The sequence below is a fragment of the Pinus tabuliformis genome, chromosome 8, assembly GCF_031772625.1.
Source record: "Pinus tabuliformis cultivar Carrire ecotype Pingquan chromosome 8, CPIR1, whole genome shotgun sequence".
Lineage (NCBI taxonomy): Eukaryota > Viridiplantae > Streptophyta > Pinopsida > Pinales > Pinaceae > Pinus > Pinus tabuliformis.
Genome location: NC_142294.1, coordinates 576443571 through 576454074, shown reverse-complemented (window position 1 = coordinate 576454074; position 10504 = coordinate 576443571). Strand labels below are relative to the sequence as shown.

The 10504-nt window shown below is 35.7% G+C and overlaps 1 pseudogene; it reads left to right on the top strand.

The window, feature by feature from the left end:
- Positions 1 to 3130: 3130 nt before the first annotated feature.
- Positions 3131 to 9835, top strand: LOC149236795 (uncharacterized; annotated as a pseudogene).
- Positions 9836 to 10504: the final 669 nt, after the last annotated feature.

The window sequence follows — 10504 nt, the reverse complement described above, 5'->3', positions numbered from 1 at the left end:
ATCGGAAACGAAGAATCTAATATTATTTGAGCTGTTTTTAGTTCTGACTCATAAGCTATAAACAAAGTTTTTAGAGAGATATTGATTTATCATGTTATTTGGCCTCGTCCCGAGGACTGAAGCTAAAACAATATATTATATTTTTGTTTATTTAATATTTTCAAACTTGTTAGTCTCTGCGGCCTAAACTAATATTAGCATTATTACAGGGCATTAAATGCTAGCTCAGCTCTCAGGAACATGCTGGTATATACCAACATATAAGCATATAAACATCAGTAAGTCACTCACTACAACACATGGCGATTGCACCGCACATCTATATTGCATGTGAGTGCATGTTTGTTCCGTGGCACAGGGAGGTTACGATGTGACGATGGGCAGAAGATGGAGCTTGATGGTGGGCCTGGTTTACACAAGGAGGCTCATAATCACACATGGAGGGTCCTAATCACAAGGAGTGCACACCCCTACTGCAGGAGGCCTGCAAGAACCCTGAGGCATGCTAAGTTTAGCTCACCGAATTGACATGGTGAATCGACATAGTTAGGGTGTTGTTGTTGTTGTTGAGTTGTGAGTATCCCTATCTTCGGCCTCTGTCGTGACTGGATCTGCTAAGAAATAGAAAAACAAAGCTAGATAAATATGCCTATACCCTCGATGGAAGCAGAGACCTCAAACTCCTTTAGGTAGGAATTGGTTTGTCCAGGAAGAAGAGGAGGCTTCTATCACCTCTCGTACTGAAGATGTCTGGGAGCATGCAGAATTACATTTCAGAACACCCCGACTCCCCTTCCATCCATCTAAGCCTGGGTTTATTCAGTTAAGGATCGCTTGATTTATTGAGCTGCAAGCCTTGCCATGCCCGCAATAATATTTCATAGGCAAACAAAGGAAGAAAATATGATATAAGGAAGGAAATACTTACCAGCGCAGAAGGCCATGAGGTTGAACCGCTAGGCAAATCTTTAAGGCTCGATGAGACACAATCCATAAGGCCATGAAGTTGAAACTGGTGCACTTGTAGTGGGCAGTTAGATTATCCTTCTGCCTCCTCTATTAACATATTAGCAGACATATTACAGCTCCTTAATCCTTCTGACTCAATCAATACTTCTAGGGTAGACATCAAGGCGCAACTTCTTCCTCATTCATTGGGGCTAGGCAGTACGCTCCTTTCGCTGTCTAAGGTCTAGGGGGGAGCTAAACAGGAATGGTCAATAACTACGGGTTCTGGAGCAAGTAGTAGGTGTGTCCAAAGTTGAAAACTAGAGTTTACTAGGCCCGAAACACCTTCACCAAGAAATCATATGCAACCAGAATCTGTTGGCCTAGCTCGATACACCCTATGCCCTGCATGCTATTTTATGGAGTCCACTGTGCTTGGATTATCCTTCCTCCTGCATGGTCCATGGAGGTATTTTTACTCTTATATTTTTTTAAATAACTTTAATGATTTTCTGGACTTTAAACTTTCAGCTAATTCTTATTGCTGGAGAGCTGGTTTGAATTTCTTCAAAGGGCCTGTAGAGTTGGTTTGAAGTTCTTTACAGGGCCTACTTATTTGGGTTACAGGGTTTCATACTCATAATAATATCGGATGCTCGGGTTATAGTCCCTATTGTTGACCTCGCCTCCTTGCTCTACTTATCCTCACTTTACCTTTGTTCATCTGGGCAGAGAGTGTATAGAGATCTTCTTTGTAGAGAGCATAATGGATTCAGGGTGGTATTTGTTGTTGTCTCCCATCCCTTCTGTTCATTTTTCACTTTTGTTTCCCTGTCCCTCTAGCTTTGAACCTTCTAGTCTTAATCCTTCTTCTTCGCCAAGTCGTCTATCTTTTCATACCCGTAAGGAATAGGAAGGTCGAATAAGCGAGAAGAGAAAGAAGAATAAAGGCAGGTTGTTCTATGACAATTTAGAATTCATCCCAACTACAATGGCTATTCCATACCCTAACCCTACTTTACTTACCTTCTCTGCATCAATGAAGCTACTATTGCTGCTCATCTCTGCTATTCTATTTTCGAACTGCAAGCTATCATTTCAACTTGAAATTTCCCTTCAATATTCATAGGAAAATAATCAGTATCACCATGGGCACCTGCCATTGGTGAAACCCTGCATTCCAACAACCTCAAACTATAGGTTAATAGTATGTGGAAATTGGAATCTAGTGGGAGGGCAGGGTTGTCTTTCCTTGCTTCAAGCTCCAACCATGCGTCACCTACTTCACCAAACAGATCTTTAAGGCTCGATGAGACAAAGCGTAGAAGGCCATGAAGTTGAAACTGGTGCCCCTGTAGTGGGCAGTTGGATTATCTTTATGCCTCCTGTATTGACATATTAGCAGACATATTACCATGATACAATGTTAAGTGGCATGGTTTACACCCTACATGCTATGTTATGGAAAAAAAGATGAGTCCTGTGGCACTCATGGGAGGGCCCACATGGAGGCATTTTTATTTTTATTTTCTTAAGCACTTTAATGACTTTGTGAACCTTAACTTTCAACTAATTCTTATTGCTGTAGAGTTGGTTTGAAGTTCTTAGTTGGTTTGAAGTTCATAGTGTTAGAGCTATGAGAGAAACAATGGTAGAATATTGTGAGATTGCACTGTGGGGACAAGGATATTACAACAGATGTAATAGTTTATTTTCAGTGGCGCAAACCCTAAATTTGGGTACTCAAGTAAAATCATGTAGTTGCTCCCTGTCCTTGGTGTTTCAACTGTCCCTCGCACAACCGCTTGAAGGCTCGGTTACGGCAATATATAGGGCCTTTACAGGTTATTTTTGTAGTCTTCAGCTTTAGCTAAGGTATACGATTATTCAATTGTAAAGTTGATTTTAAGATCTGGAAGATTATCAATTGCTAGTGTTGTACTTATTTTTTCATACACTCACATGCAAATGGGCTTAATTTAATAAACTATTGAATTCATTAATCAACTTTTGAAACCCTCATAAATTGTTTCAAACTTTATGATGGGGGTGAAGAATAGGCCTGCTGTTGGATTTCCCCCACACCCTAATGAACAAATTTTGTTGGGTGTAGCATAGGTGAAGATTATTAGATTAATTGGTTAATCGTTACCCCGAGAACCATGAGAATGTGTGTGTTCGAATGGAAGGGTTAGGGGATGGTTACAAGGAATTCATATGGCGTTTGAAGATGGACATGGCCACAACCAATGCACCGAAGACAGCTACAGGGAATTCACTCAGTAATCCTTCTCAATCACGGCAGGTGCAACAAGCTAGGTATGTAGGTTACCCATCTTCTACCAATGCATTCACAGTGACTAGGAAAGGAAATCCAGCTTTATCGAATTCTTCGGGGAATTTAGTGGCCAAGGATGTGACTATGCAGGAACCTGTGAGCTTGTCTGGTACTGTCGGTGTTACAGAGCCCTCAGGGAGTCTAGGTCCTTCACATAATTTTAGTACTGATGTTAATAGGATGTCGAATGTTCCACCCCGGAGAGGAGGCCATCATAGGGCTCAATCGGAAATTGCGTTTCTCTTGCCGGACAATATCGTGCTTGATGGTGATCTTGGTTTTGTTGGTTTTGACCTACCCACAGTCTTTGATGATGCAATTAAAGCCGAAGATATGATTTCGATGTACATGGATATGGAGAATTTGACTTATTTTGGAGAGCCATTGAATGTTGCAGCGAGAGAAGGATCGAAGTTCCCTTCAGGTGTTGAGACTAATCGACCTCCGCATCATTCACGCATCATTCAAGAATTCTTTTTGTCGATGCTATTTTTTCTCTATTGGAAGGTAACCTGGAATATATGAAAGGGAACCTTGGTACTACAGGGGCTAGTATTCCATGGATGGTTCATCTTCCTCGCAATTAAATCAATTATTGTCAGAGCCTTTAGAGTCCAGGAAGTCAATCACAGCAAAAAAATCCAAGAACTAGCACTTATTGATCCAAAACAAGCTAAGAGGTATGGTTTTAACTCTCTCAAGGTTCCCCAGTTTTCATTTTGATTCCTGTAGCGGACAGTGTGAAATTAAACTCCACTGATTGCATAGCATGATGAAGCTCACTTTGAAACCTATCAATGGATTTCAGTTCAGTGATGCCTGCTGGTAGTAAATAGATATTTCTTTCCTCTCTGCATTTGTGGGAAAGTAAACTCCATTGATTGCATAGAATGAAACTGACCTTGAAACCTATTAGAGGATTTCAATTCAGTGACCTGCCAATGGTAGATGAACATTTATTTCTTCAGTCCATTGTTGTTTCCCAATGGGAAATATAACTGTAGTCATTGAGGTTCCCTTCTGAAATGTTGGGTTACTTGGTGTAAAGCGAGTGAACTGTATCTGAATTTTCAATGTAGGATATTGGCGAATTGACAATCAGCTGTACGATCAAAATAAATAAATATGCATTATATATCAAAGTTAGAACGAAGAGTTCAAACACTACAAACGGAAGCACCTACTCTTTCAACTCAACTTACATTGTTGCAGGTGGGAAAGTGTAGATTGGCATTTTTATCTATTTTTACATATAACTTTCATATCTTGGAACCTAATTGCCTTTTATCATCGTTAATAGACTTTTCAAGAAATGTTAGGTAACTTATGATTTTTCCTTGTAGAGTTGTACAGGATAAATGATCACTGGCTTCACGGTTCTGTTTATTTATTTTTCTTCTTGTTATATTGTAATGTTTAAATTTTGATATGATTCCTAGAATGGTTAATGTCCTCTGGCATGCCCAATTAACTAGATTTTATTTCACAAGTTTTTGGTAGTAGTTTTACTTTAACATGTTTTGATACAAACATGATTTTTTCTTATTTGATTGATGCCCTACGCTGCCTAATTGAAGCTTATCTCGTGTCCTACATGGTGAAGAGTCCTCTGCATTTCAACATGGTCAATATTTATTGGATAATGGATTTGCTTTCTACATGGTTTCTTTTTTTTTTGTCTGTAAGAAGTCCTTAAATTTATTGAATTTACAATAGTCTCTCTCTTTCCTTTTGGTTTTCCTGAACTAGTAATTCAGGAACTAATGCTCAGAGGAAATATACACCTCTAAACAAATGAGGTCTAATTTGAGCATACTTTTTGAGTCCAATCAAAACAGAAAGGGTTTGATTACCTAAACTGTTCACTTTCGGTCTCCAGTTAGTTATTGTTGTATACCCCTCTCCCTGGCATATGAGTTCAGTTGCATCCATTCAGTGGAAGGATGTTTTGGAAACTTTTGGTCTATTGCCTTATGTATAAGCGATATGCCATTTGGACACAGATTGCAAGGGATAAACTATAGTCTCAAAATTCTTTTGTTTGTAATACAACTTCTACATTAGAACTTTAACTAATGATTTTAAATGTTAGAAGTAAGCTTTTTCATGAGCTTGGCAATAAAATGTGCTAGTTCACATGTCTAATTTTGTATATGGGGCTCAGAGAAGGTTACACAAGAAAGAAAGGGTTTTATGCAGATTACTTGTATATTGATCATTCATATAGATAAAAGTTAAAACCATATGTTTTACAACTTACATGTAATGTGCCATTTATATAGAGCTATGATCCTACATCCTTGTGATAATATTTTTAACGATATCTCTATATTTCTTGGAACTATTACTATTTTGCATATAGTGTGGTTGTTGCAGTTACTATTCATTTTTAGTTGCATTGGTTGATAGTATGAACTATGTAACTCTCTGTTTCCTGATTGATATGTTTCAATCTTGCATGGATTTAGGTTTCTAATTTGGGAAGCATCCCTTAGGTTCCCCAGTTAGGTTTTCCTTTGAAAAATTTGATATCCTTTATGTGAGATGTTGGTAATATCTGAACACAATTGATCCAAACTTGTAATTGTGCTAGAATAAGACTGAAAACTACTTGCATCCATTGTGGATGCATTTTCAGCTGTTTCATAGAATTCTTGTGTGCATATCATGGAGAAGAATAGATATTTATTTCCATACATGCATCGGATTCAGTTTTCATAAAAAAAATATTTGATGGATTTTCAACAGTTGAAGTGTTCATTCCTACTTCTATGGCTGATGGATAATGCTGGGATAGAATGCACGGTACTTTGCATTCGCCTTGGACCCCTTGTACTCAAACCATCCAATTCATAGGCAATGTAAGCAACCTTATAATTACTAGCCTGACTCCTGTAGAAACCCCCCTTGGCTACAGTAATCCTCAATCCTGTGTAGATTCAAATGTTAGCAAGAGTTATTGTAATAACTATCCTGATATCTTACCTTAAATTCACATAAACTAGCCTTTGCCATGTTCTCAATTCTTTGTAAATTATGATCAAGTGACAATGGGAAATTATTTCCTATTACTTCCCAGTTACTCTAAAATCAAACTTGAAATAAAAACACCATACAAGATAAATGCTTCTTCTGATTTAGGCTCTCTTTTAATGGGAACTCATTTAATTCATCTGCACTTTTCTTGATCTGTTATGTTGTAGTTTAGTCTTCATTCAATATAGCAGTCTTAATTGTTGCAAAAACCACAAATTACAGTAGTTTTGTTTTATGCATGTGAAACATATTGTGTTTCCTAATACTTGACTCATGGTGCATCTGCATAATGCCTTCTTACTAATGGGCCAAAAATAGTTTCTTCAATGCAGGAAAGATTCTTGTTATTATGTTGGAGACATCAAACATGGTGATTAAAAGTACTTTGTGCTCATGATGGGAGTGTTGCAAGTACACCTAAGATTGTTTTTGGAAACCAATAGTGCTTGCATGGACATTATGTCTTAGATTGTATTTGGGTACTCCTTCCTTGTACAAATGCATTTTCTTGAAGCTCCCACGGATACGTTTTCTTGAAACTCCCCCTCACGACAGGGACTTGTTGCGATGGAGGCCTTCTTGTTTATTCCATAATCTGATATGAGAATAAGTGTGTTTCTTAATTTATTGCACGTTCTTTAAAGCAACTATCTGCCAAAAGAAACCAGAACAATAAGTGAGAAAATTCACATCATGTTGCAAAATAAAGTGCAATATTTCCGAGTCAACTAAATATTTTATATACTACATAATGCTCAGTTCACTCTGTGTTATTTGAAAGCAATATTAAAAAATTGTAATAAATAAAAAGGTGATATGAAAATTTCGATAAATAAAAATGTACTATTTTATATAGTCTATCTAAAAAAGAAATTTTGAAAAGAGGAAAAGATGTATAGATTTCTACATGACATATACGGAAAATTGAAAATTGTCATATTAAAACAGAATTGGGAAAATTGTTCTGCGCAAAGGTTCTCATTAAAACTGTGTCGAAAGATCCTTAATGCTAAGCCGTTGATTTATATTGGGAAAACTTCTATTACTGGTTAGTTTTTCCCAAATTATCAATGGAATGTATCTCTCGATTCTATCTTTAACTAGTTAACACATTGTGATAATAAAATGTAACTCCTTGTTATATGTTCCAAATTCACCGCTGCAAGTGCGTGTAAATCAAAACAAACAAACAAAAACCAACAAACTATTCATTATTCATGTTATCCATATTAAATTCATAATAACATTCCAATTGAATCTAACATTTAATCATTATTCATTTTTTAGTTACGGAATCCATTATTTAACAGGGTTGCATAATTCAAATTAATGGTTTTTGGTGCTCCAAAATTTCGGAAAATATTATTAGTTTGTTTTTTTTATATTGTTATTGTTCGTTGTTTTTGGTACTCGGAAATCCGTAACAACGGTTACAGGTTACAATATGAGATCCATGTGTGTGAAACATGTCAAGTTGTTTGATCAATTTTTGAACACATCCAGTGTTCAGACCGTAACAACTCTTATCAAGAAAGCTCGAACTAGCAGAGTTGTCAATATAAAGAATAGGACCAGTGAGACAAAGACCAGTTATATTTTTGTAATATTTGTTCTTTATATTGTAATTTGTGGTTTATGTAATAATGTAAGCATTAAAAGAGGGACTTGGAAATAATACTTACATTAATAAATAGATAGATTAGTTTGTTGGTTTTGTTGAGAGACTCTCTCAACAAACAATTCATTAATAAAAATATGTGAAATCTCATGAACACTATTTATATGACTTGTAATTTTATTTTAATGTTAAAAATATGAATAGTTTTGTGAGTAATCTCTGTATAATAACTGTTTCTCTAATTCTCTTGTAGAACAAAAATTTAATACAACTACTTTTTATTTTTATTTTTTATTATATAAAATATCTTCCGAACTTCATTATTTTTTTTTCCTCATGCAAACTTCATTATTTTTTTTACTCGCAACTTACAGGGTATAGGTGTCCTCAAGCTTCATTATTTTTTTTTCTCGCAACTTACAAGGTAATTTATAGGTGTCCTCAAGCAGATCCTATATCCATAGACACTATTAAGCATGGCCCACGCGGTAAACTTGGAAAGATTTAACCTTAAGCTTCTAATGTCACAAAAAATTCATATCATGGTAATCCGTAAATAGACTTCGCCAGGGATTTTCCAACTTTAAAAAATAATAAAATATAATTTATATTTAAAATTATTTTATTCTTTTAATAATTAAAATTATATGGTAATTAAAATTGGAATGGTTTAATATAAAAAGAGTTGTTTTTAGTGCGACTTTTTAGAGATTCCGGTGATGGAATTCCGCGGAAAAAATTGAGGTCAAATCTTGATTTGTATTATTTAAAATAGGTTTTTAACTGCAAATTTGGATTCAGCACCTGAAAATCCCCTGGGACCCTTTGATTGTGCAGAAATTAGCTATATTATAAATTATATTATAAATATTATATTTTAATATATTTAAAAAATTAATAATAAATAATAATAAATAAAATAATTGTAAAACATTAAATATAATGATTCTTTTTTTAATGTAATGACCCCAAACAATACACAGTCATGGCAAAAGAAACATTATTATTATTAACATATTACGAATGTTTTGCAAGCACAAATAGACAAGTTTTATTATCATAATCATATGAAATTTAAATGATTTGGACTTTAAGTACTTTGATAAATTATACGAAGTTTGATGGGATATGGTTGTACACGGTAATGAATTTCAACATTAAATCATTTCCGAGAGTTTAAACGCATTTGGGTATGTGGCTGGCCTAGGCACCAAATGGTACAGGCCATAGCCTCGATTCCTGCCAAGGTGTGCATGCATATTTACTCTTTGATGTCCGGGTCTTGGTGATTGCCTGCAAGTTACCCATCTATCCATATCTAGACGCTAATGCTCAAGATCCAAATCCTCAATCAATGGTTCTCCCTAGCTGGCCTGATCGAACGGTTCACATTATGTCTGGCATTCTTTTCTCGACAATGTGGTTTCATTTGGTCATTGTTTCGCTTCGAGAGTTTATGGCTCTGCTTTGTTCTTGGGTGTATGTTCGTGCCTGTAGATTTGGTTCAACGAGCTGGTCATTCCTCATTCTGGAATTTTGACAATACGTTGAAGGTTTTGAAACCAATTCAATGCCCAGGAACACAATCGACAGAGGGAGGGCTTGAAAGCATCCTTTCCACAGGTAAAAGTTTAAGGTTTTATCCACAATTTCGCTTGGTTTAACATAGTTAGTATCATCTTTGCATTTTTCGATTCTTTCGTTTAATCTAACACAATCCCTTTGTTTTGGTGTAAGGCATAGATTTCTGGGACATGAGTTTGGCTTGGATCTACGGTGAAACTCTTCAACCAGCTTCAATGCTCGTGACCACCCCCAAGTATTCTGACTTACTTCAGATCTTTCTTAGGTCAGGGTTTTATGACCAGGCTGTCAAGTCTTTAAGACTATGTTAGTTGTTAGTATGGGATTTCTCAAGGCCGTTGGAGCCAAGGTTCCACATTTTGGTTTTATTTGCTCAGAAATTTGTTTCAGGCTTAAGATAAACCTTACAGCTTCAGCTGAATGTGGAATATTTTGGCACTTTGCTCAGGTCAACTGCCTTTATTAGTAATCTATATATACTTTGGATAATTAACTTTGTATGAATGGAACTTATCATTGGGGTATTACTTCTGAGAGGAGGGTATTTACATTCTATATGCAAAGTTCAGATTGCTTTTCCATGTTTATTGAATGCTGAGTTTTGGAATATTGTAAATCATCTTTTCTAATTTACATAGAGTATTTAAAGTATGCTAGAGCTCCATACAGATCTTTATTGTGACTCTGAGTTTATCCTTCAATTTGTTCTACACTGTTTCAGTTATGATTTAATAAATTCTTTCTGCTTGATAGAAAGAAAAAGGAAAAAATGTCTTCACAATTCCTTTAGAAGCTCAAAACGCTAGAGTTTTTGCTATCTGGCCAGGACTATAATTTCTTATTTATTTGAGAGTTAGATTTTCTCTGTTTTCTATTTTGTAGCCATGAGGTTTTGCTTAATTAGATAGCGGGTCTACTATGCATCGATTTGATTATAATACATGTAAATGATTTTGGTACCATATTCGGGAACCATTTTG